At 46.9% G+C, this 16007-nt stretch overlaps 1 protein-coding gene across 1 annotated transcript in view; it reads left to right on the forward strand.

Annotated features, from left to right (window-relative positions):
* The window catches only part of LOC135906872 (uncharacterized), a 151451-nt gene that overhangs the window by 37700 nt on the left and 97744 nt on the right, over positions 1-16007 (forward strand). The window lies entirely within an intron of this gene.

The raw sequence follows: 16007 nt of genomic DNA on the forward strand, positions 1-16007 counted from the left end.
ACTTGCGATTCGCTGATGATATTGCCTTGCTTAGTAACTTAGGAGACCAATTGCAATGCATGCTCACTGACCTGGAGAGGCAAAGCAGAAGGGTGGGTCTGAAAATTAATCTGCAGAAAACTAAAGTAATGTTTAACAGTCTCGGAAGAGAACAGCAGTTTACGATAGGTAGCGAGGCACTGGAACTGGTAAGGGAGTACAGCTACTTAGGGCAGGTAGTGACCCCGGATCCGGATCATGAGACTGAAATAACCAGAAGAATAAGAATGGGCTGTGGTGCGTTTGGCAGGCATTCTCAAATCATGAACAGCAGGTTGCCACTATCCCTCAAAAGGAAAGTGTATAACAGCTGTGTGTTACCAGTACTCACATATGGGGCAGAAACCTGGAGGCTTACGAAAAGGGTTCTGCTGAAATTGAGGACGACGCAACGAGCTATGGAAAGAAGAATGATCGGTGTAACGTTAAGGGTTAAGAAAAGAGCAGATTGGGTGAGGCAACAAACGCGGGTAAATGACATCTTAGTTGAAATCAAGGAAAAGAAATGGGAATGGGCCGGACATGTAATGAGGAGAGAAGATAACCGATGGTCATTAAGGGTTACGGACTGGATTCCAAGGGAAGGGAAGCGTAGCAGGGGGCGGCAGAAAGTTAGGTGGGCGGATGACATTAAGACGTTTGCAGGGACAACATGGCCACAATTAGTACATGACCGGGGTGGTTGCAGAAGTGTTGGAGAGGCCTTTACCCTGCAGTGGGCGTAACTAGGCTGATGATGATGATGATGATTCAAAGGAAAATATTTTTACGAGAACCCTTCCAAAACCTTGGCTCGAAGTTGACTCTTTTAGAAATTCTGTACTTTGGAGCTACCGTATCATAGTTTGCGGCCGCAGGAACGCTTGTGAAGCCCTCTGCATCTTTATGTGGGAGACAAAAAGATACAGCTAGAAAAACATGCACCTGAGCGTGCCAAATTCTTTTAATACTTATGATCGCATAATTATTACCGTAATACTTGGATATTTGGTCGTTCATATGTGTAACAGTAGACACTCTAATTCCCCTTTAAGAGAAACCTTATTTTCTTAAAAGGAACGATAACAGTTTTTCATCGTCTGGTTCATGGCCGATCCCTCCGATTGGGTTGCACCATTTCACTAAGGAACAAGAACAAGGACGTCCGCGAATATGGACATCAGCGCAACGGGTCAGCGCCTCCTAGATCTAGGAGTGCTATGTAGGAAGCGCTGACCGTGCTCGTGGTCGCCTACAATCGTGCGGCGACTTACATGAAGATGTGAGAAAGAGATCGCATCACGCCTTCCCACAGATGGTGAGCTAGGACACTTCTCGAACGCACCGTTCCGAAGCAAGAAACCCACATCTGACTCCGAGACGCCGGACGCGCCATTTCCTCGTTCGTTCTGACACTCGCACTAGACATTCAGAGGTCTTTCTCATCGGTGGCAATTCATTAGGCCTCGAGGCCTGCCCACTACTGTAGGACTGACCCCAACAATGGCATGCCAAGCGCAGCTATGTCAGCATCACTGCAGCCACTCGGCCAAGGCGAGTGTGACGGGGACTTCTACGTGCCGGCATGCTTCCGGCGCATGTACGGTGTTCGGGCATTCTACGTCATCATGCAGTACTTCTGGTTTGTCCAGCTGGAGAGTCAGGTCCGTGTAAACAGCGCGATTGATATCACCACGCTCAGCAGGAGCTGCCTGGAGAACTTCGCGTCAATCTCAGGCTGCCACTCACAGGTCCAGATTTTAACGAGAACTACCAGGCAGCCGTACCCGCTCACTGCGACGCGTGCGGCTGCCCTGCCTGCGCCACGCCATGTCAGGAGCCCCACAGAAGCACCGCTTTCGCCAGTGCTACCGCTGCCTCATACATCATCTAAGGTGCATCCTTGCCTACTTCAACTTCAACCTCCTCTTACGCGTTTCGCGCGCTTCACGACTTGGATGAGCTTCGCTCAAAGCCCACCGACACCACCGCGACCTAGGAAGGTATTTTGCTGCAATGCCAAGTAGACCTACCATCACCTGATACACAGGTGCAGTTCCAGGGTAAAGGCTGTGCCGTCTACCGCCTCGACGCCGAGGGCGTTCAACCCTACGCTGCACCACGGAGCCTACAAGCCAGCGAGAGCGATGCAGCTGAAGCAGTGATCTCCATCCCTTCCCTATCCCTGCCCGTCTTATCCTTCGGCTGACTTGCCGTCAAGCTCCTCCGGCGACTGCACTGACAAATCCGAGATTGGCGGCTACAAACACTCTTCACGCGACACAGACAAGGCAGCTGAACTGATACCACCGTCTTGAGACGCCAGTACCAATGGCGTCTCGCATCTTTCATTCATGCTGTCCTTTGTGTCGCACCCGAATGGGAGCCAGTGAAGCCGCAAGTACCAGCTACGGCTGCGCCGCCTTACACCGGCTTTTGCACTTCCGCGCCAGTGCCACAATCGAACGTCGTCCGACGATGCCTTACGCACTCGCTGCCTCGAGCGCCACATGCGTGCATTAACCGTGGTACGACCGAAGTTCTTACCCTCTCTTGTTCAGACCCTCTTGCCGTGACACGCGTGAAGTCGCCCACAGATTTCAGCGACTCATTGCTGCGTTCGCAAAGCAGAGTATTGAAGGCTGGTGAAGAGCGTGAGCATGCCTCGTACACGAAGGGTTGCGTGCCTGGGCAAAAGGTACATTAACGCCATATCCGCTGCTGACAACTTTCCTACCTCCGCTCTGTTCACGCATCATAGCTGAACTGGTACAGAGACACTAGCATTCTCCCCACTCACCACGCATAGACGTCCTGTGCCACCCGTCCGCCGCACTGCTCCCAGCCTCGTTGGCACTCAGACCTAAGGAGACAGGGCGCTTAATATTAAGAAATGCCCTTTCTGTACGGCCATCCAATAGTACCACTACAGATGTGAGGGTTTGCTCTCAACAGATGAACTCTGTTCTCTATGGAATTACGAAATGGTACAACACTACTTGAATATCTCAGTGCAACAAATATACCCCTTCACGCGCGTCATGCACCGCTTTAACAAAGCACATAGCTTTCTAGAAGCGTTCGGCATTTCGCTTACTTTGACAATAATCATCTATGGTTTCTGCGCATTTTTGTTTCTCGATGGCATAACGGAAAGTACGGGTTAGTGTTGAACGGATGGAGGGATAAACGCAACAAAGCCAGTTACAAGCATGTAACTGCTGTCACGGTAGAAGTAATTGAAGCGAGTAGCCAAATAAACACTGATTGGTGTAGCCAAAAGGCAGATTTCTGCAGCCAAAGGAACAGCTAGCATTGGCCGGAAGCCGAAGTGTGGGCACTAATGAAAGTTTGTTCGTAACAGAGTACCGAATTAGCTACGCTCTCCAGAAGTCGCAAGTATAGACAGAGCATGTCACGTTTTAAAAAACGGACACGAATTAAGCTGATAAGCAGTAGCTGCAGAGGGGAGCACAACACCCAAATTCAAATTTTCGTAAAACATGCTCTCGGCGTAAATTCAAACGTAAACATATTGACGCGTGCGTCTATTCTTCTATGCAGACGACAATGATGATAGGGACATTAGCTGATTTCGTCTAGTGGGTCAGTGGGATTCGGCGAAATCGAAGAAGACGTGTCTCTGGCCTGTTTTGTATTTGAACAAGTTGTCCTGCGGCTCTTGAACGTCTCCCTGTCTACTGTGCGCGTTGTACTGCGACAATATAAAAAAGAGACATGACTAGAGCGTGACTAGACTGGGGAAGAAATGGCTTCACATCATAATCTTCATCATAACGACGCCTGTGCCATTTCAGAGAGAATATAAATCCCCTCAACGTATGCAAATGCGAGCCAAATGCTTCGCTTAAGACTCATCCTGCACCAATTTTTTTTCTGGTGTACTGCCCTTATGAGCCGACTGTTACGCAAGATGTATCCACATAACGTATAGTAGGAGGATATCTGTGCTAGAACGTGTGGCCTACAAAACATTATTTACTCGGTGGCTTTCCAGTTCTCTTTGTTCTAAACAGTTCTAAGCAGTTCTCCTGGTCAACGTTATCACGCGCCATCGTTTCTGGAATGATAACGACTTCCAGATAGCTGATTATGCCTGCTCACCTGATGCTGGTTGCTCCGATGACAACGAATGTGGAGACCCTGTGGCAAGGTACTGGCGTAAATGCAGACAACCCGAGATCTCACACTCACGAAGAACGAACTCACGGTCACGCAGTTAAACACTACGCTCCTAATGGATTACGACCAATACCTGCTCGAAACGACCGTGGAAACAGCAGAACTCAAACCGCCGCCACCAAAAGCCAGAATCACCAACTAGGATAATTTCCACAAAGCCGGAGATAAAAAGGCCCCGATCAACGTCGAGGACCTCAGTGACTGGATCTGCGAGCTTCAAAAGTATGTACAAAGCCATACCGCAGTCACGGAAGCACTGAATGAGCAACACACGACTTAGCCGAAGTTAAAACACTTGTTGGAGGCGCATCAAGGGCTGCAAAATCACGGGAAGCCACAGAAGCACAACCGCAAACTCGGGAAACGTGTAGCCGAACCAGAAAGGCAAATTGCAAGATACGCCGCGGAGCTGGAAAAACAGAAATGGGGACAGTGATCGGGTAAATGGTTAACTAGGCAACCGGAGAACTTGGTTCTTGCTGAAACATTATCTTTGAGCAAACGCAATCCAAGTCAAATTCATTGAGATCGCGCATCAACAAGAGAGTACTGTGGAGGATCTTATAAATAACACCAAAGACAGATACCTCAATCCGCATCCGACGCTCAATACGCACGCATGGTATGAAGATGAGAAAAACCTGGAATTAGACGAGTAATTCAGTATGGCAGGGACACCATGCCCTCAGGCAACTCAAAACCACGTCAGCAGCTGGCTCCAGTGTCGTCACCAGCAGAACCCTTCGAAATCTCGACCTTACGTTGGTTACGGCCCTTACTAACCTAATAAATAGTTACCGGGAGGAAGGGAATATTCCGCAAGGATGGAGACCCACCAGAACCGTTTTCATGCCAAAACCAGGCAAAAGGGTGAATATTGATAATCTCTGACCGATCTTCGTTAGGTCGTCTCTACGTAAGCTCATGGAGCAGGTTTCAGCAGACTTCAGGCGTACGCGGAAGACGGCCTTCTCCGAAACTAAAGATAGGTTTCACAGCACGTCTCTCTACACAGTTACATCATGCTTCTCATTAGCCAAAAAATCACCCGGCTAGGTGCTGTTTCAGGGAAATCCTAGGCTTGGATCTGAATAAAGTGTCCAACAATGTCACGCATAAGAGTGTAGCCACTAACCTTTCCCAGATCAATCCGGGCCTCAGCACATAAAACTACGTGCGATCCTTTTTGATGGAGAGAACGGTCGGTATTGCGGCTGGCGGCACGAACTCAGATCCCATCAGCATGAGGGACTGCGAAACTCCACAGGGCTCGGTGCTCTCATGCTTCTTCTTCAACTTGGCCCTTATTAACCTGCCGGCTAAACTAAGAACTGTACCTGATCTCAGGTTCATGTTATATGCAGATGGCATCGCCCTATGGACTACCAAAGAGCGAGATAGCCACATAGAAGAGACCCTGAAAAGAGCAGTCGACATCACACGACCCCAAGTAGAAACCTTGACTCTTACCTGCTCACAGCCTAAATCCGAGCTACTAGTCAAGCGTAACTTCCCAAGAAGCAAAAAAGCAGCAGGCTACCCCATGCCGGATCTCAACATCCTGATACAAGAAAAGCTTCTCAAAAGAACAATCACTCTGCGAATCATATGCATGTATGTGCTAGAAAACCGCAGTAATCACACCACCACAGAAAAATTAAGACACGCCACCACGCAAACTATCGGGCTCATCAAGAGAATATCCAACAAGAGAAGAGGGATAAAGAAGAGGGACCTGCGCAAACTAGTTCAAAACTTTGTAGTCAGCAGAATTACATATGAGCTCTTATACCTTGCATCAACGCAGAGGGAAACATAGATGATTCACGGACTAATTAGGCAACGAGCAGAAAACAGCGCTAAACGACCGGACGAAGAGAGGGTCACAGACCACAGCGCTGACTAACACTCAAGTGCCTCTATTCTTTCAGTAAGAATATATATACTCTACCACTATCGCAAAGCACAACAAAGCAACAAAAATTCAGCATGCGCAGGGGCAATAAATTGCAATCAATAAGATAAGAAAGCTGTCTCCTTCGGAAGGAGAGAAATGAACGGGGGGGCTTACACTTTCTGCGCGGCTACTATGGATGTGAAGGGCTTCAGAAATAAGACGTCTGCGTTCGTTGCGGTATTTTGACAAGTAGGACGCGTCTTTAAAAAACGGCTTGCAGCCACATTCATTGCAATGCAGTGACAATTGACTATTTTTAGATTGTTTTCGAACCTTATTTGAGTCTTCACACATACGGTCATTGATGCACTGCCCCGTTTGACGGACATAGAAACGCTTGCATGAAAGAGAAATCTTATAAACCACACAGTCACGACAGTCAACAACAAATCTCTGCCTGTGCTCCTTTTTATAACTTTTTTTTGTTCTCGGTCACCTGAGTGACTTGATGACACGGACTACTTAACTTATTTCGCACAATGAACAGCAACCTAATGCCTGCCTTGCTGACAACTTTTTTGAGATTATTGACAGGCCGCCATTGGAATCTGAACCTGGCAACGTTTAACGTTAGAACGTTATCTAGTGAGGCGAGTCTAGCAGTGTTATTGGAGGAATTAGAGGGTAGTAAATGGGATATAATAGGGCTCAGTGAGGTTAGGAGGACAAAAGAAACATATACAGTGCTAAAAAGCGGGCACGTACTGTGCTACCGGGGCTTAACTGAGAGACGAGAACTAGGAGTCGGATTCCTGATTAATAAGGAAATAGCTGGTAACATACACGAATTCTATAGCATTAACGAGAGGGTGGCAGGTCTTGATGTGAAACTTAATAAGAGGTACAAATTGAACGTGGTTCACGTCTATGCCCCTACATGCAGTCATGATGACCAGGAAGTCGAAAGCTTTTATGAAGACATGGAATTGGCGATGGGTAAAGTCAAAACAAAATACACTATACTGATGGGTGACTTCAATGCCAGGGTAGGCAAGAAGCAGGCTGGAGACAAGTCAGTGGGGGAATATGGCATAGGCTCTAGGAATAGCAGAGGAGAGTTATTAGTAGAGTTTGCAGAACAGAATAATATGCGGATAATGAATGCCTTTTTCGCGAGCGGGTTAGTCGAAAATGGACGTGGAGGAGCCCGAATGGTGAGACTGGAAATTAAATCGACTTTATACTATGCACGAACCCTGGTATCATACAAGATGTAGACGTGCTCGGCAAGGTACGCTGCAGTGACCATAGGATAGTAAGAACTCGAATTAGCCTAGACTTGAGGAGGGAACTGAAGAAACTGATACACAAGAAGCCAATCAATGAGTTAGCGGTAAGAGGGAAACTAGAGGAATTCCGGATCAAGCTACAGAACAGGTATTCGGCTTTAACTCGGGAAGAGGACCTTAGTGTTGAAGCAATGAACGACAATCTCATGGGCATCATTAAGGAGTGCGCAATAGAAGTCGGTGGTAACGCCGTTAGACAGGAAACCAGTAAGCTATCACAGGAGACAAAAGATCTGAACAAGAAACGCCAATGTATGAAAGCCGCTAACCCTACAGCTAGAATAGAACTGGCAGAACTTTCTAAGTTAATCAACAAGCATAATACAGCCGACATCAGGAACTATAATATGGATAGAATTGAACAGGCGCCCAGGAACGGAGGAAGCCTAAAAACAGTGAAGAAGAAACTAGTAATAGGCGAGAATCAGATGTGTGCGTTGAGAGACAAAGCCGGCAATATCGTTACTAATATGGATGAGATAGTCCAAGTGGCTGAGGAGTTCTACAGAGATTTATATAGTACCAGTGGCACCCACGACGATCGTGGAAGAGAAAATAGCCTAGAGAAATTCGAAATCCCGCAGGTAACGCCAGAAGAAGTAAAGAAAGCTTTAGGAGCTATGCAAAGGGGGAAGGCAGCTGGGGAGGATCAGGTAACAGCAGATTTGTTGAAGGATGGTGGTCAGATTGTTCTAGAGGAACTGGCCACCCTGTATACGCAATGCCTCATAACCTCGAGCGTACCGGAATCTTGGAAGAACGCTAACATAATCCTAATCCATAAGAAATAGGACGCCAAAGACTTGAAAAATTATAGACCGACTGTCCGTTGCGTACAAAGTATTTACTAAGGTAATCGCAAATAGAATCAGGAACACCTTAGACTTCTGTCAACCAAAGGACCAGGCAGGATTCCGTAAAGGATACTCAACAATAGACCATATTCACACTATCAATCAGGTGATAGAAAAATGTGCAGAATATAACCAACCCTTATATATAGCTTTCATTGATTACGAGAAAGCGTTTGATTCAGTCGAAACCTCAGCAGTCATGGAGGCATTACGGAATCAGGGTGTAGATGAACCATATGTAAAAATACTGGAAGATATCTATAGCGGCTCGACAGCCACCGTAGTCCTCCACAAAGGAAGCAATAAAATCCCAATAAAGAAAGGCGTCAGACAGGGAGATACGATCTCTCCAATGCTATTCACCGCATGTTTACAGGAGGTATTCAGAGACCTGGAGTGGGAAGAATGGGGGATTAAAGTTGATGGAGAATACCTTAGCAACTTGCGATTCGCTGATGATATTGCCTTGCTTAGTAACTCAGGGGACCAATTGCAATGCATGCTCACTGACCTGGAGAGGCAAAGTAGAAGAGTGGGTCTAAAAATTAATCTGCAGAAAACTAAAGTAATGCTTAACAGTCTCGGAAGAGAACAGCAATTTACAATAGGCAGCGAGGCACTGGAAGTCGTAAACGAATACATCTGCTTAGGGCAGGTAGTGACCACGGATCCGGATCATGAGACTGAAATAACCAGAAGAATAAGAATGGGCTGGGGTGCGTTTGGCAGGCATTCTCAACTCATGAACAGCAGGTTGCCACTATCCCTCAAAAGGAAAGTGTATAACAGCTGTGTGTTACCAGTACTCACATATGGGGTAGAAACCTGGAGGCTTACGAAAAGGGTTCTGCTGAAATTGAGGACGACGCAACGAGCTATGGAAAGAAGAATGATCGGTGTAACGTTAAGGGATAAGAAAAGAGCAGATTGGGTGAGGCAACAAACGCGGGTAAATGACATCTTAGTTGAAATAAAGAAAAAGAAATGGACATGGGCCGGACATGTAATGAGGAGAGGAGATAAGCGATGGTCATTAAGGGTCGCGGACTGGATTCCAAGGGAAGGGAAGCGTAGCAGGGGGCGGCAGAAAGTAAGGTGGGCGGATGACATTAAGACGTTTGCAGGGACAACATGGCCACAATTAGTACATGACCGGGGTAGTTGGAGAAGTATGGGAGAGGCCTTGGCCCTGCAGTGGGCGTAACTAGGATGATGATGATGATGATGATGATGATGATGATGATGATGATGATGATGATCAACGCGGTGCACATATAGGATGACCGCAACCATTTTCCGTGCGTGATTGTCAGATTGAGCAGCTACCAATCGCTTTCTTTTAAGGCCTGTTACATGACTTTCAGCGATGCTCGTTAAAAGCTGTAACGGGAAGCACGCGAGCTTCAGTCTATCTACTTGCAATTCGAAGCTTGCGTCTACTTGGTAGTCACAAGGTTATTTAGCGCAGCTTTGTTTCCGTAATGAGGAACTAACCAGCCCAAATGCGTACTGTTCTAATTAGCCAAGCTTAAGAAGCAGCCATCACGCTCCCATTCAACATGCCCACCGAGAAACTATTACAGCTAGGAATGCACACCTTGGACGAGCTCGTTGAGGCCCACCGGAGTACACAATAGCTCAGACCAACCCGAACGACAGCCGGCAGGGAAATACTAGAGGCTTTAGGCAAAACCGTTCAAAGCTTAGCGGAGGACTTGCAGAAACTCCCGTCAAATACCAGAAACACCATGATCATCCTACTTCTACCAAAAATATGCATCCTTCCTACAACGGAGGTAGGGAAATAGCTAAATCCGAAGTGCTAGGAAAGACATACAAGGGAAGTCAGGATGTCGCGTCAGGATGACCCCGGCAATATCAATGCCTTCGCGATATCACTCTTCACAGAAAACGGAGAACCAATGTCGAAGATAGTGTAAGAGCGAAACACTCCGACATTGCGGAGGAAGTGATCATAGCACTAGCTTTAACTAACCCCAAAATTGGAACCGTTATAAGTGACTCCAAAACTGTCATTAATAATTACTTCAAAGTAAGAATCTCAAGAAGCACTCTCAAAATCCTCCTAAACTACCTTGAAAACTGGGAGGGCGGGGGGGGGGGGGGGAGTGACGTGGAACAGATCTGGGAACAAGGAACCTCACAATATTTGAACTCACAACTCACAATTTCATCTAAGTTAGTTTGTATTAGCTGGGAAACTCGGTACAAGTTCTCCCTTTGTAAACTTTTTATTTTGCGTACCTGTTCATGAGGAGTGAATAAAAGTACTGACAGATTGCTTCAAGCCGAACCTCTCGATAGAAGTGCGTTACCCAGTCGTGCATCGTACGGGCAACCGTCACGGATAGCGTTCAGGCGTATTGTAGATTTCCACCCCTGTAACAATCTGTTGGCGTTTGTGGCATAATCAGCACTTCTAACGGTGACTCGAAGATTTTATCTGCAATTTCCAAATATAAAACGCATTATTTACGCCTTGATTGGAGTGAAGATCGCGCTTGCCGATGCAGCTGTGAAGGCGCTCTTTGTCTGCAGCCGTCCCAGAGCAGTGGCGCCGCAGCGGGCGCACAGAGAACTAGGCCCGAGACGCCGTTCAAGCGCGACGCAGCGGGCCGCACCCTGAGCTTTTACATCGAGCGACCGTAGGAGAGGCCTTCGTCATGCAGTGGACATAAAATAGGCTGATGATGATGATGATGATGATGATATCAACAGGCTGTAAAAGACAATAGAGGCGCAACAACTACCTGGAAAAAGGTTACAGGGGCATGTCACTGTGCTTGTATTGGTATTGTTTGTTCAAGTGGCTTACTGAAATTAACAATGATTGTGCTGTGGAGTAAACTGAGCCGACGGTGTGTTTTTGTTATCAGTTGGCTGCATTTATTAGCATTTAGGTACAGGTAAAGCTTGGCGACGGCTGCAATATGACTACTTTTGTTTTCGTTTTGACATGATATGTTTTTGTTTCGACACTTTCTCCTCAGCTGCTGCTACTTCACCATACGGCCTGTCAAGCTCGACAATGGCCACCCGAATGAGTATTTTGGGCCTGACTAATCGAATGATCTATAAGTGTTCCCTTATTCGCATTATTGCCTGAACCAGGTAGCAAAAATAAACAATGCAACCACATGAATGTGCTTTGGCGTGCAAGCTACTACGAGCGGCGGTAAATTTCGCATTGACTACTGCTATATCACCATAGGTCCTGTGAAGCTCAATGCCATCGCTGTCTGAATGAGAAGTTCGGGCCCCATGAAGTTATGCAACGTTAACAATTTTATTTGCATTGGGATTTTCCAGCATTAAGGGGTGACGAGGCACTTCAAGAAGCGTTCTTATCTTTAAACAATTTCAATGAAATTTGAAAGTTAATGTATCTTTACCAAATGATTTCAGAAATGCAATTCTTTTTTCCTATGGATGGATAGATGCAAAACTTTAATAAAGGTCCTGAGGTGCGTGACTCAGCGCGCTGCGGGCCGCTCCCACGTTGGGACAGTCAGGCCATGCCCGACCGCCGCATCGTGGGCCCTCTGGACAGCCCATAGTTGCGCCCCGGCATCGGGGCTCTTGATAGCGGAGAGCCACTTGTCCTCATTGATTTGTTCTGTGCCTCGTGACGAGGGGTGACGCCAGAGCATATGGTCTACGCTAGCGATGTCATTGCAGTGCCTGCCAGAACTAGTGGCGTAAGTGTCGGGATAAAGCTTGTGGAATAATGCCGGGCTGGGATACGAGCTTGTTTGCTATAGTCTGAGGGTCAATGTCTGCGCTCTATTTAACTTCTTGTGAGGAAGGGGAAAGTCTCTCCTGCCAAGATAAAAGTGCTGCGTAATTTCATTGTATGTGGTCGGTTGATCTCTGTTCTGCCCCACTGCGGGCCGGCGGTGGAGTTCTCCGTGGTCGCGGAAAGTGAGACCTCGTGCCTTGGAGTGGGCCAGCTCGTTGAGGTTTGTTGGGTTTTTTGAAGTGCTTGTTAAATAGCAACTGATTCATTTGAAACTCGGAAAACGAGTAGTAAATGTTCCGTGCGCATGTAAACCAGTGCAAAAGCCATGCAGCGCTGCTCTTTTCTACTTTTGTCCCTTGCAACGAAGCTAAAAAATTAACTCATGGGGTTTAACGTCTCATAACCACTTTGTGATTGTGAGGGACGCCGTAGTGGAGCGCCGCAGAATGATTTTGACCCCTTGGGTATCTTTACCCTGCACTATACAACTCAAGCACAGGGGCGTTTTGTCATTTCGCTTCTAGCGAAATGCGGCCGCTGCACCCGGGATTCGAAACCACGATCTCGCGCTCAGCTCGCAACGAAGCTATATCCTATATAGTTCTCTTTTATTTTACATTGCAAGCGAACGTATCAAATCCCAATATGCAGAGCGGTACGCCTGAAAGAACACCATTGGATTGCGACTGCACTTTGCAATAAACATACGCCCGCGGCCTTCAAACACTGTAGTCGTGGAGGCAATAGGCTGCCGCGTTTCGGTTATCTGGGCGCGTCCTCCATCCTCCTTAAGTTGTTCCCGACTTGTAACTGTACTGACACCTGCGAAGAACGTTTAGCTTAGCAGCATTGTCTGTGAATTTACGCAAGAATTTACACATTCTTTCCTTGCTGGAATACTTGGATAACTGTAAGGTTGGTCAAAGGTATTTTTTTTTCAGCTGTCTTATATTTCCTTTGACATCGATAGCGGTTTCTTAGTCTGCTCAATGTAGTCATATATATATACTGTTATGAACGGCTTTCTGGGTCATGAACATTTGCGTACTTTTTCTAACTTTTGCTTAAAAGCGCGCACTGAATTGCTGTTGAGCGGCATCAAGGCGAACTGTGTTTTTTCTGCATAGCACAAAGTATCCAGCGCTTTTCTCTCTAGACCGTGGCCAAGCGACCAGACAACTTATGTATACCGGTCTGAGTTACCATGAGTTATCAGTTACCGTCTGAGTTACCCTTTACCGTCTGTACTCTTGTATACTTCAACTGTTCAGGAGCACTGGCGTGAGCTTCCCTCTCTTCTTCTACCTCTGTGTGAGCAACAAACTGTATGCTGAACTGAACTAAATTTTACTTCCAAAGATGAAGTTCTGGGGAGAACCGTTGCCTAAATGCTGTTACAAGCAGTTCAGCGAGGCGGAAAATCTCTAGAAAGCATGGCTAAAAGTCTTTCTATTAAGTAACAGACATAAGACATGCAAGTTCCGTCATTCTTTTTAGCAATATAAAAATGATAGCACATCGCACACTAATCAGCAGTTTTCATTCGCCTATAACGAAGAAGGTAAAAGGCATACATTTCAATTACTACCGTAGAAGAAAGACTTGCGAGAACAACTAAAACAATCACGTAAAAATATGCACGACTGAGATTTTCCGAAATTCAGTGCTGTGTATAACAGTGCCAGGCATGCGTTCAACCAAAGTAAAATTTTGTGTGTGATCATACATTATTGTTACATACAGTTACATGCATGCGAAAAGCACGTGAAGCCCCATCGGCGACAATTAAAGAGTAATAATTGGTTCAACATGTTTGGAAGGTTGGGCTGTAATGACAACTATTTATCGTTTTCAAGAAATTTCAAAGTATCACTACTTCCTGCATTTGTCGCAGTCTGTTTCTATGCTAAAGGCACCTACGTTCCTACAAAGTCTCTGAAAGCACGAGATGGACCGCTCTCATGACTGATCTCCCTGAATTTCCTACTCTTGCAACACCCTCTGTCTTTCTCTGCGTGCATAATAAAGCCCTGAAAACAGTTCCTGTTGGTGTAGTCACTGTGCTTTTATATTGTTTCCTATCGAAGTACCTTCTCGTTCCAAACCACTCTCGCAAATTGCCATTGTCTCAATTAGAGCAAAAGCGTTAATGCAACAGTTGCTTCAGGGACATTCCAGGGTACCTTCCACTATCACCGTTGGCGTCGCCGTGAGGTTCAGTATAGATTCCAAGTGCGATAACGTCCTACCGCGTCCCGCACACAGTATCCTGTAGGCGCAAGGGAAAGCGTGCCAGAGTGAGTCGAGAAGGATGGGGACTTAAAGCTCACCGTCTTTCCGCTCATCCACTGTTGTGCGCGCAAGGGCGCAAGGAGGAGGAGGGATTCTATTCTAGCCCGGTCGTGGCTACGCAAGTTGCGGCCGAACACACCCCGCGCGCCCTATCTTGCAGGTAATCAGCGGCGGGTGCAAAAGCCTAGGCGAGCCTCGATGACTGATCCCTTCGTGTGCGCTGTGTTCTTATGTGTCTAGCGTTGCAGTTCACGTAATCTTATGTGTCGGAGAAGCCTTGAAGCGTGAGCCAGCACGATGCTCGCAGCTGATGCCACTATTGATCGCGCCAGCGTGGTGACAACGAGTGTCTGCGGTCATGGAGCGAGATCTGTTTATGTTTGCCTGTGCGCGCGTGTCAGTGCACTGGTTAACTTAATTAGTAAGCTAATATTTACTGCAATTTCTATGGCACTACGATCCTTATTACATTTGTTTAATACTTTGATATCGCTATCAATGTTTCGCCTTTCGAAAGGAACTAAAGTTTTTCTCTCTTCTTCCGTTAATAAAGGAGGTTGATTTGTCAGATTTCTTCGTTGAACATGTAGGACACCTACTCTGCATTGACTTCACTGATTGTTGATATCTTCTATACATCATCGATATAATTAGGGCACAGAAAGAAAACAAAAGTGCACACAGCTCTCATGTCGATTTTGCTATCTTGATCTTGTACAAACACCAACAAAGAACAGGGGTCTAGACTTACAAAGCTCTCCTACATAACTGCCATCCGGAATATGCTATCGCCACTGCAATCGTTGTCCGTATGACGCCGGTAGCGATCCCAACCGCTAGGCACCCGAGTACCGCGACGATGAGGAGGTGCAGTTGTGGAGTAGTAGCTTCCTGAATAAAATCTCAGCACACCTCAGCACTTCTGATAAGTTGTGAATGGGAAATCAGTAATACCCAATTGACCGCTGCTGAGCTGTTCCTCGAGTTATGAACTCCTCGCGGGCAAGCGAGCGTGCTGGGATGCTTGGCGCGTCTTGATTTGACCTCGCCGCGATGCAGTTAGAATGCAGGGGAGAGCTTGCGCGGACTAGAGAAACATGCGCGTAACACAGACCTCTGTAAGTGAGAGCGAGGGTGACGTGGCGTCGCGGCGATGCCTTCGCCCATCACGCAACACCTGGCGCGCCACTACGACAGCAAGTGCACCCTTTCGCCCGCTCCGCTACACCGAGACGCTCTCGTCAATGGGAGTTCAGGCGCCGTTTCGCTGCTACAGACTACAGAGGCCGGCTGGTTTGCTCAAAGGACCATTTGACGCTTTCGTATCAGAGGGCCCAGCTTTTGCAAGGCAGAGCATTACACGATATCTTAGCGCGCAGGGACATTCAAGGCCGTACCGTATACAGTGAGAGGCCTGCTCTTTCCCCTAAAATCTTTAAAGAAATTGCACTTGTACAGCTGCTTTTGTCCTAATTTCTCAACAAGATCGCGTATTATGGTCCGAATCATTACATCTAACACTAAGCACTGTAACGTGACTGATTTATCAAGAAACAATACTATTTTCCTTCGTCGGTGCCACTTGATCATCACATCCCAGAGATTAATGAAAACCAATCTCGGACGCCATGCTT

This window comes from Dermacentor albipictus, chromosome 5 (assembly GCF_038994185.2).
Source record: "Dermacentor albipictus isolate Rhodes 1998 colony chromosome 5, USDA_Dalb.pri_finalv2, whole genome shotgun sequence".
NCBI lineage: Eukaryota > Metazoa > Arthropoda > Arachnida > Ixodida > Ixodidae > Dermacentor > Dermacentor albipictus.